The sequence below is a fragment of the Schistocerca piceifrons genome, chromosome X, assembly GCF_021461385.2.
Source record: "Schistocerca piceifrons isolate TAMUIC-IGC-003096 chromosome X, iqSchPice1.1, whole genome shotgun sequence".
Lineage (NCBI taxonomy): Eukaryota > Metazoa > Arthropoda > Insecta > Orthoptera > Acrididae > Schistocerca > Schistocerca piceifrons.
The window spans coordinates 508,174,747-508,186,243 of NC_060149.1; the positions used below are offsets into that span (position 1 = coordinate 508,174,747).

The following is an 11,497-nucleotide window of genomic DNA, read 5'->3' on the forward strand; positions in this document are numbered from 1 at the left end:
AGAAATTATACGGAAAAGGAAGTCACGAAATTACGATGTTTACCTCTAGTAAACACGTAGAGGAGATGTCAGTAATAGGTAATACTATAGAAGAATTTGTAGCTGACGTGAAGATGAAGCTTGTTGTTATTCCATAAATGTTGCGTACAAAGCCAATTAATCAGGTTTCGTGCAAGCTGGACTTAATTACTTCGAGAGAAAAAAGGCAGTGTCGCTTCTGCAGTCGATGAATGCCGTGACACATTCGCATAGAACACTGCCAGTCATACGTATCAGTGGCACAGGTTTGTGTCTGCCTCCAGAAACACTAAAGCAAAGTAGAACCGAAAATTAGAAAAAGGACTGTTTACTCGCGAAAATCTTGTAATCGACGTAGAAAAATCTGGAAACATCAGGGAGAAAGATTTTCAGTGTTACAAAAAATGGTTCAAATGGCTCTGAGCACTATGGGACTGAACTTCTGAGGTCATCAGTCCCCTAGAACTTAGAACTACTTAAACCTAACTAACCTAAGGACATCACACACATCCATGCCCGAGGCAGGATTCGAACCTGCGACCGTAGCGGTCGCGCGTTTCCAGACCGTAGCGTCTAGAACCGCACGGCCACTCCGGCCGGCTTTAGGTGTTACACCCGAAACGCCTTCTTACCATTTGCTGAAAAAGGACTCTTGGCCTGAACATAACTACACCTCTTCCTGTAGGAGGTCGACGAAAAGCCTCTTAATATAATTCGGATTCCATACGGAACTAAAAGTATGATGCAATCATACAATAAAATCTTTTTTAACAATCTAAAGAATTTTTCAGAAAACTGTCAGGTAATACAATTTCCACTGGCTCCTTGCCATTTCAAGTTTAACAGTATTGTTAAACTTCAGTCATTTCCGCACTGTCAGGTTGCATCAGCATATTTTACGAATTTGATCAATATGGCTGATATGTTGCTCAATATGCAGAACAACGGCCACAGCCATTTCTTATTGCATTCTAGTTCTCTCTAAACAAAACTAATCATTACTGTGAAGTACCTGAATGCATCGATTTTTCTTTTATCAGGTGCACCTGGTGTAAGAAAAATGTTTGTCTTCAACATCCAATAGACACTTCGCATGCTTGTGACGACTGTCGTGGATAAACAGGGAACTGATTCATTGTTAGCACAATATATATTATTCAAAAATTATCATAAGAGTTTTGGTACAGGAATTGTTATAAAGTATTTAACCCCAACAGATTAAAGTCTCGATTTATGAAAGTCATCTACAAAGTAGTATCATGCACTACCTTGATTTTCTCTCCTTAATTAGTCACCTGTGTAACAGTTACGTCAGCAACGATTCAGTTGTCGAGATGAACTGCAAAGTGTTCAAAAAATTATTGATTTTAGGCATTTTTGGTATGACTTAAGGAATTAAAATTCGTGTGTGTGCACGACGCTACGTCTTCATGTCACGGCTGCGTCTGCTTCGCCGATTTGCGAGCTAGACTGGAAGGACTGTGCAAACCGCCGTTATAAGCTGTTCTTCGTGTAACAAAGATGATTAACTTCAACATTTTAAAAAAATATTTACAGTGCACTTTAGCAGCAAAAATTTCGACAGTACATTTCTTTTGGTGTATTCTCCCTGTGTGAAAAATTTCAGTGTAGATTTCGACATGCCAGTTTGGACCACTCCTCTGTAAGTTATTTGTGGATGGTAATGCAAAATTTTGGCATAGGTAATAGGTATCTCCAGGAAGTAAGAAGCTTATACGGGGGGTGCTACAGTATTTTCGAAGTAGGTAACAAAATTAAGATTATTCGTAAATAAGGGTCTAAGACAAGAGTGCTCATTAGCAGCGACTTTATTTAAAGTCCTATATTTCAGTGCCAGTGTTCTTCGAAATTACGATGCAATGTTCCTTCGGACATGTATGCAACAAATGTATTCGCAACTGCTCACGATAAGCGGGAACTCCGGGTTCGAGTCCCGGTCCAATACAAGTTTTCATTTTCTCCATTCTATTATACAGCTTATGCTTGTTTATATTCCCAATTACGAATATATTTCATGTATTTACTTAAACTGTACTTCGAAGATGTTTTTCGAAACTGGAAGAGAAAGTGTCCTGAGTTGGAAATCCCTGTAGAACAAGAAACTCTGCTTACTTTGTTCTACACAGATGACCAGGTCCTAAAAGCGGGAGACAAAGACGGCTCTGTTAAAAGTTCAGGAAACTGCACGAAGAATACTCAGAATGAGGCCTGACAATAAATACAAAAAAAGACAGAACAGATTGGAGTGTGTGAATATGACAGAGAAGATTTGGATGTAGGTGTACGCTAAAATAAAAATGCCTTGACTCCTTGCTGTAGAGTAAAAATTTACAACGCGAAGAAAGGTCTTGCTGCACAAGTCAATCGTGGAAAGTATCACCACATATGGCGCTGAAATATGAGAGGTAACCAAAAAGGAGAAAACTAAATTGATGTTCCATGAAATTGATGTTTAGAGAAGAAGTTGTCACATCTCCAGATTATAACACATCAGAAATGACAGAATATAGTAAATTATAGAAGAAAAAGAATATCCTCGATGCCATAGATAGTTGAATATTAACTTCATATGACCACTTCCAATCATAACTACAGCCAAAAAGAACCAATGAATGGACTCCAGTTGAGCGAAGAAAACCTGGAAGACCACTGAGAAGATGGATGAAAGATGTTAAGTATGCACTGAATTCAAGAGGCTTTTAGGAACACAATTGGAAACATAGGAACTTAAAAAGCGGAAGACGACTACCTTCGTAAAAAAAAAGCAGCATATATGATAACAGACAAGATCTGTTTCGGTCCTATACGGGCAATCTTCAGATTCTACGCTTCATAAGCGAAGCTTGGTGGACAGAACGCTCACGACATGTCATGTTCTCATATTACGTGACTGAGCGTAAAACAAACAAAAATGCAACATTTGTCAATCACTTTTCTCCATAAACGTAATATCGATTTTTTTTACAAAATTATATACATCGCTTTTGTTGACCGCGAAAGGATGCTTGCCGGAGTTGATTGGTGTTCTCTCCTGAAGACTTTCAACGATATTAACATAGACTGGAAAAACAGAAGACTTAAAACGGGACTGTACACAACACAAAAAGCTATAGCAAGGACTGACAATAAAGAAACTGCTAAGAGGAATATTTGAAGAAGTGTTAGATGAGGATGTTTTTTGTCACCAGCGTTTTACAATACCTATACTGAGAAATTAATAGACAGATTATTAGAAAAAGGAAGAGGCATAATAGTAGGAAAACAAAGGATAAAAACAATAAAAATGTCGGTGGTTATGTTCGCAAAACACGGAAGTTCCGTGAAACGATCAGTAGATCATTAGAGGGAAATGCCTTTGAACATATAGTTGGAACGTTTGGTGACACACAATGGAAGCTGTGCATAAGAAAGAGGAAGGATCTATAAATAAAAGAGATATTTAAGTGGTGAAAGATTGAAACTTCCTGACGGATTAAAACTGTGTGCCGGACCGAGACTCGAACTCGGGAACTTTGGCTAAGCCATGTCTCCGGAATATCCTTTCTTCTAGGAGTTCTAGTTCCGCATGGTTCGCAGGAGAGCTTCTGTGAAGTTTGGAAGGTAGGAGACGAGATAGTGGCAGAAGTAAAGCTGTAGGGATGGGTCGTCAGTCGTGCTTAGGTAGCTCAGTCGGTCGCCAGCACGGTAGCTCAGCGTGTTCGGTCAGAGGGTGAGCTACCCCCTGTAATAAAAAAACTGAATGAACGGATCAAGGAAGAACCTGAATGGGTGTCATCGGACGTCAGATCCGAACAAATTCAACGAACAATATGGAACAAAATGAGATCAACCAAAAATATGTCGGTATAGCCAAAGGCAAAGAGCCCGAGTCAGAATCTCTGTCCGGCGCACAGTTTTAATCTGCCAGGAAGGTCACGCACTACGTTGCAGAGTGAAAATTTCGTTCTGGTGAAAAACTTGTTAGTGTTAGCAGCAAAGGAATTCCGAAAGAACTAAAGAAATATTCGCCGAGTGTTAAGTCTGGAGTGCACTATTATATGGCAGCAAATCATGGAAAGTGAAAAAGAAAGAGGAAAACTACGTGGACAGCTTTCAAATGCTTTTTTGAACAAAAACGTTTAAGGTTGCATGGACTGATAGAACGAGGAATGAAGATATACATCTAAGGAGTGAATAAGAAAGAAAACCAGTGGAAATAATACAAATGATTAATTAAGATGCTACACCTTAATGGAGTCTTCGACTGATTTTATCTTTTTCAGGGGTAAAGGTCTCACAAAGATCGTCTCCTACTGCATTAGCTCACTGGACAGAGCGTTCGCGACATGTCATGTTCTTATATTACGTACCCGAGTCTAAAACAAAAATAAATGTGCAATAAGTCAATTACTTTTCTCTGTACCACATTTGTTTGTGATGTTCTTTGTGATTTTGTATATCAACTGTCTGACCAGATTTCCTTTTATTTATGTGTATATAAGTAGATATCCCACTATTTGACTAAACGAATACGGATACGTGTTTAAAGAATGATATCGGTTCTATTATGTGTATCAGGCAGATGCGTTACTCTGGAGTGAGAGCACGATTTTTGAGTAAAGATCGATTTCAGTAAAGATGGTAGTGCAATAAGTAACATGTCACCAAAAAAACGAGGTTAATGATGAGCATTATCTGCAGAAAAATCAAACACGGAAAGTGACGAAGAAAATAGATCGCTCATAGTTGACGCGACTTGCAGTGTATAACTGATTAGTGAAATTTCTCTCAGTTAATCATCGGATACATCGTAATGTCTGGCACTGTTCTCACGAATACATCAGAAAAATGGCGTAACAGCTTGCAATAACGAATCGTCCGAGAAGATAACGTGTCATCAGGCTGCCCTTCAGTATTTCTATTAGAGTACCAACGGCAGGCACGGGTACTGAGGGATACAATTATTTATTTATTCAGCCCATGATTACTGAAAGACAATTTTCTCAAAAACATAGTAAAGAGAGTAATTTGCAAAGAATCTGTCATTTTGATGGGAGTGTCTTGTTGACCTCGTGTAGCAAAACTGGTAATATTAAAGTAAGTAGTACGTCAGACAGTTATAGGTTTGATATTGATTTTTGTAATAATTAGCATATATTAACCCATTCTAGTTGTTTAGTGATATCAGTTTGTATCGCGACAGGTATGAGCAAATAAAAGAAAAAGAGACTCCAAGCTATGTGTTGAATAACAAGTTAGTTTTCAAGGTAGCTGAAGATATGAACTTTACCAAGTTTTGTCTGCTCTAGTACTTCATAGTGGCTTGGGAATTTAGATAATGATCAGAAGGATCTAAAGCTGAATGGTGGCAGCTGACATACTGTATATTGCCTTGAAGCAATCGGAACATGATAGAAATCATAGTGGAGCGTACTATCTTTACCATAAACAAAAAAATAAAGTTTAACGTAGTGTTAGTGAAGGAGCGTGTAAACAGAATGCGAAATAAGAGAATGTCGAACGTTATTTGCAAGCGCAAGACAATGATTAAAACGAGTACTGGAAAGCTTCTGAACAGAAAGGGATTGAAACAACCGGAATACCCGAATGGGTTCACATCCTTTGAAAGGGAAAATGTTGAAGAGGGATGAAAAGAAAAAGACCATAAGAGTTTACAATGTATTGATGAAACGAAGTTGCATAACGTTTTTCGAGGAAATTGATATTTTATGATGCTGATCGCGTAAGAGATCGATAACAGAGGAATAACAAAGATGTGAATCAAGCTCAAATATGGAGTATAATCACTTCGAACAACGCTTCAGTCTCGACAATGACGCTGCATCCTGCTTAGATGGGTACGAACCATCTCGATTTCTATCTTCCTCCATTGTATTCAGAGAGCACCTTGCATCTCGTGTAGTATTGTGGAGGGGGAACAAGAATAGCCAGGCGTCGTCTGACAGCGTCTAATACGTCTTTATCAGAATGAGGTACGAAGGCAGTGCTGACCAGTTCTCTCCGTATTGAGTGACCAGGCGATGTGTCAACTGGCAATATCGGCCCCGTGGATGATTTTCCTCTCCCTCTCTTGCGAATAGTCTAGCACAACGATCCGTCCCAGTATGGATGAGCAAAAATCAATAAGGAAAAATCTGTCTCAAATCTAAACCAACTTGAATCACAATATTTAATATTTTATTCATTATCCGTCGATTTGTTTCCCCGACTCTTTCGGTCACTAAATTTAGTGAACAGAGATATGTAGTAATTAATAACTCGCCTGTAAAATAACTGTTTGCTGCTATTCGTTATGGAATCTATGTGTAAAACTGAAATGATTGGTAAGTGTTACACACAACATTGGTCTCCTTACATAATCCCAATACAATGAAAACTTGCTATCTTATATGAGAAAATAGTTCGGCCAGTGGCCTCCCTATCATGTAATTAGTCTTATCAAGCTTCCTCGAATCAATTCTGGGGCCGATATTACACACAGACATTTCAGTCTCATTTCATCGTATTGAAGTCGGTTGGTACATATCCGTATGGTAGCGTAAGTCACGATCCTCATGCAAATATTTGCGCCAGTGGTACGTACCCCGCGGAAGACCCTCTTTTTGTGGTGTCCGAAAGTAATTTAAGGACAGATTAGTGACAGTAAAAATCTGAGTCGGTACGATGTGATCACAAGAAAATACGACAGCTTGCAAGAAGTAACATATCTGGGTCTGAGTTCTGGCCTGTCACAAACTTTCATTTATCACAAAATGGTCATTACTAACAACTGCGAATCCTCGCACGAATAAAAAGCAGTGAACGATTAAACCCGAAGAATCATACGATATTAAGGGACGTGCCAGGTGCTGTTCCTTTTTCAGTAGCATTATCTGCATTTCTGGCACAATGTGTCTGTCTACAACTACAGGCAGTTAAAGAATCACAAAATAACAAGCACAGGAAAAAATATTCGTGTTAGCGGGAAATCAGTGTTCTTTTTACCAGCTCACATGATTTCTTGAAGCATACGAATCTTACTGTCATACGAATCCTTGATCACACTAAAGACAAAGACTAAGTTACATTCCTGGAGCCGCCACCTCGCGCATGGTCGCTAATTGTAACGAAGTGCGATATTCGGTAGTCATAACGCACTTATATTCGTTTCTCTTGTTACGAATTTTATGTGGAAGACGGACCAGCTGCTATTTGAGAGTTGCAGTGTTCTAGTCCTGGTCTCAGTAGCTTAATTCAAGTTACACTAAATCACTTGAGGTGAACGGGCAGATGATACCATCAGCGAGCATACAAAATAACTCTCCAGTGGGTAACATTCTAACGACATTAACAAACTTGCGACAATAATAGGCTGCAACACCAAATGTCCTAATAAGTGAAGTTGTAACTCCTTTGTTGTAATTTCTGCATTCCCACTAGGGTCTTCATTAGTTTGCATCATAAGCCTCAAAGCAGAAGGCAGTTGAATATACACTGATTAAGAGACCATATCGTAAACAAAGTGTTTATAGCTCCACTAACTAGGTACTAGATATTTATGGCTCATTACTTTATTATCTATTATTGCTCATCACTTATAAACTCTTTTCAGGAAGCATTATTGGATTTAGAGACGAATTAGGCGTTGCAAACTGGTTCAAATGGCTCTGAGCACTATGGGACTTAACTACTGAGGTCATCAGTCCCCTAGAACTTAGAACTACTTAAACCTAACTAACCTAAGGACATCACACACATCCATGCCCGAGGCAGGATTCGAACCAGCGACCGTAGCGGTCACGCGGTTCCAAACTGACGCGCTTAGAACCGCACGGCCACACCGGCCGGCAGGCGTTACAAGTTTGTTTACTTAGAGTAAGAAAAAATGTGTGTGAAATCTTATGGGACTTAACTGCTAAGGTTATCAGTCCCTAAGCTTACAGACTACTTAACCTAAATTATCCTAAGCACAAACACACACACTCATGCCCGAGGAAGGACTCGAACCTCCGCCGGGACCAGCCGCACAGTCCATGACTGCAGCGCCACAGACCGCTCGGCTAATCCAGCGCGGGTTAGAGTAATAGCACCACGGGACATTATCAGTCAATTCCAGAGGTATACATTACAACTGAGACGACGTGTATTATGAGTAAGTTTGCTGTTACAAGCAGTATCAAGAAACATAGTATTTTCTCCCACAAATACCTTATGAAATTACAACGGCAGTAAAATCTGACCTTCTATATAGCCTTACAGGTAATCATTATTCATGCATATCATTTGCAAATGAACAGGTATTGGGCAAAGGGTGTAGGGGGAGCGGATGAGGAGGGCGGAACTGTGATGATACACAAAGTACCATCCATCACAAGAAGCTAAGGTGGCTTGTAGTGATTTTTAGTTCCTTAATCAGCATTCTATGGTCGATGTATATTGTGACTCGTTACATCTGTTGCTCACTTACTCCAGCGCAAAGAAGTTATTGAATGTTATTTTTGTTATTGTAATAATGCCAATGAAACTGAAAGTGACATAGGGCAAGCATAGGGCTGACGACTGCTTAACAGTTTACGTGAGCGTTAGGTACAGTAATGATGAACCAGCGCAGCAGCTTGGGCGGCTGGTGCGGGAATCTCACCCTCTTCAAGGCCGCTCGACCTCCAGCTTACCACGTGGGGAGAGAACCATAATAGTGACTAATGAATAACTACAGCCGCCACACGTTTCTTGCGCCGTTCGCTTCGAACCAGATTTTTCCCGTACGCCGAACCTCATGCACCTCCCCATTTTTCAGTTTTTACCCTTGGCAGAATAGAGAAACAATGGTTTAACAATTATTAGACAGTGACATGTTTCCATTAATCAGAAATCGGCGTATAGTGCGTGACCAAAAAAGTGACTCACCCACAAAGGGAGGGGGAAACGAAACGGAACTCCACCGGTTGAGACTGTATGTGATGTTATTTCAGTGATTATAAAATCGAGTTAAATTTACAAAGAATCTGACAGTATGAATAGACTTATCAGTATAACGTCGCACACTCTCTGGTCTGGATGCATGCACGAATTCCGTTCGGAAGGGCGTCATCAATCCTTTGTGTCCTCTTCAAAAGCAAGCTCGCCCACAGCTGTAAGTGGTCCTTGATATTCCGGGTGCTGACACAGGGACAGAGTTTACGTCCCACTCATATTCTCCTGCTGACAGGGTTGGGAATCTTTATGGCCACAGATATACCCCAACACCATGCGGACAGTTCACAGAGACACGTGCCATTGATGAACGAGTGGGCGGTGTCTCAGACGATACTGTCGCGTGAGAGTTAAGACATGAGGACGCAGGATACCAATGACGTGTCGTTATGCCGTCAGAGTTCCCTCAGTCAATACCAGCTGTGACTTGATGTCACACCCGATGGCTCCCCACACCATAACGCCAGGTGTGAAAGCGCTGTGTCACTGCAAAACATTGGAAGAATGGTATACCTCCCAGGTCACCACTATACATCTGGGTATTGCAGAACCGTGGTTCATCACTGAACGCAATGAGACGTCATTCAAGAATAGCCCAAGCTTCTCGGTCACGGCATCGTTCCCAACGTAGTCTTTTGCGTATATGTGGTACCTGTCCTTTCGGACATGTCTGAAGGAACAGACACCACAAATATACAACTAAGGTAAAGACAACCAACTGACCACTTCAGTGCATATGCACAGCACATTGGAACACTTACAGGAACTGGCGAAATGCCGCGAGTAATGAAGATAATGGGCAAGGGGCACTACATTAGTTAGTTGTGGATAAGTTGAGAATTTGGACCTGACGGGAGGGGTGCTAGGGTGGTCCGCGCAGTTGCGATGACCACCGTGTCCGGATGGCGCAGCGGTCAGCGCATCTGCCTAGTAAGCAGGAGACCTTGTTTCGAATCCCGGTCCGGTACAAATGCCGGCCGGGGTGGCCAAGTGGTTCTAGGCGCTACAGTCTGGAACCGCACGACCGCTACGGTCGCAGGTTCGAATCCTGCCTCGGGCATGGATGTGTGTGATGTCCTTAGGCTAGTTAGGTTTAAGTAGTTCTAAGCTCTAGGGGATTGATGACCTCAGAAGTTAAGTCCCATAGTGCTCAGAGCCATTTTAACCGGTACAAATTCTCGACTTTCCTCATTGTTTTAAATCAGTTCCCACAGGCAGCTAATGTCACTAATCCATAAAATTTCGGGCATGCATCCACATAAATTAGACTTCTTCTAATATTTCGGCTGGATACCGTCCAGCCAACTTCAGAGAGAGCCGAGGTGACTGGCGCTCCAAATGAAACCAACTATGGGTGTAGGAAAATCAAAAGAAGACAAGGAAAGTTTAAAACCAATGACTTTTCTGCTATACGTAGGAAGCCTATTGCCAAAAATAGGACGGATCCTCAGTAAGCATGAAGCGAAAGTGATTTTTCACCCTCCACTAAAGACAGCAGCACTCCTGGGTTCCGTTAAAGATGATTTGGTGCTTCGGGGGCCTGGGGTTTACAAGATCCCCTGCGAGGGCGGCCGTTCATACTTCGGACAGACGACACGTACTATCCAGGAGAGATGCACAGAGCACCGCAGGTACACCCGGCTCTTACAACCTAATAAATCTGCGGTGGCCGAGCACTGTATTGACACTGGGCACTCTATGGTGCACGACAACGTCGAAATTTTAGCCTCAACTTCATCCTTCTGGGATTCAGTGGTGGAGGGAGCAATTGAAATTCGCTTGGCGACGAATGTAATTAATAGAAATAGCGGCTTTAGCTTCGACAAATCTTGGAATCCGACAATATCTGTAATAAAATCACAAAGACGTCGCGACGGTGCAGCTCTCAGTGATACATCGATATCACCGTGTGGCTCGACTACGCAGCCATAGATCTATTTCCATACAAATGCCATACGTCTTTGCCGCCGATTAACTTCTCTGGCGCCTCGTGTATTTGTGGCCGCATGCGCAGTGGTGCGGTCAACGGCTTTAAAAGGACGGAGCAACTGCTGGAGCGTCAGTCACCTCGGCTCATTCTGAAGATAGCTGGACAGTATTCAACCGAAATATTAGAAGAAGTCAAATTTATGCGGCTGCATTCCCGAAATTTTATGGATCAGTATTTGCGCCGTGTAAATATGAAGACGCACGATGTCACTAATTCCTATGCAGCCATTGGTGTTAAGGTCTTAACGGCAGCATACGCATGGAGTGGTAATTTCCTAGTGCCGTTGCTGTTAGTCTCCGACGAATGGTGCAGGACGACACTAAACGTTGCAGGGAGTGTAGTGCTTGGTCGCGGACGGCAGGAGAACATGTGGAGGCGTTACGATGTGTCTGGTGCAAAATGCGGTGATCCTCCCTTGTCATGGTCAGACGTGGTCGACCGGCTAACTGACGACAAGTATACCTGCCCTTAACTTCCCTTGCAGTCCAACAACCGTTCGCTGCCACATCCGAATAC

General features: G+C 41.8%; 1 non-coding gene across 1 annotated transcript; it reads left to right on the forward strand.

The window, feature by feature from the left end:
* Window positions 1-9,887: 9,887 nt before the first annotated feature.
* Window positions 9,888-9,960, forward strand: Trnat-agu. The gene has a single exon. It is a non-coding gene; the product is annotated as a tRNA-Thr (tRNA).
* Window positions 9,961-11,497: the final 1,537 nt, after the last annotated feature.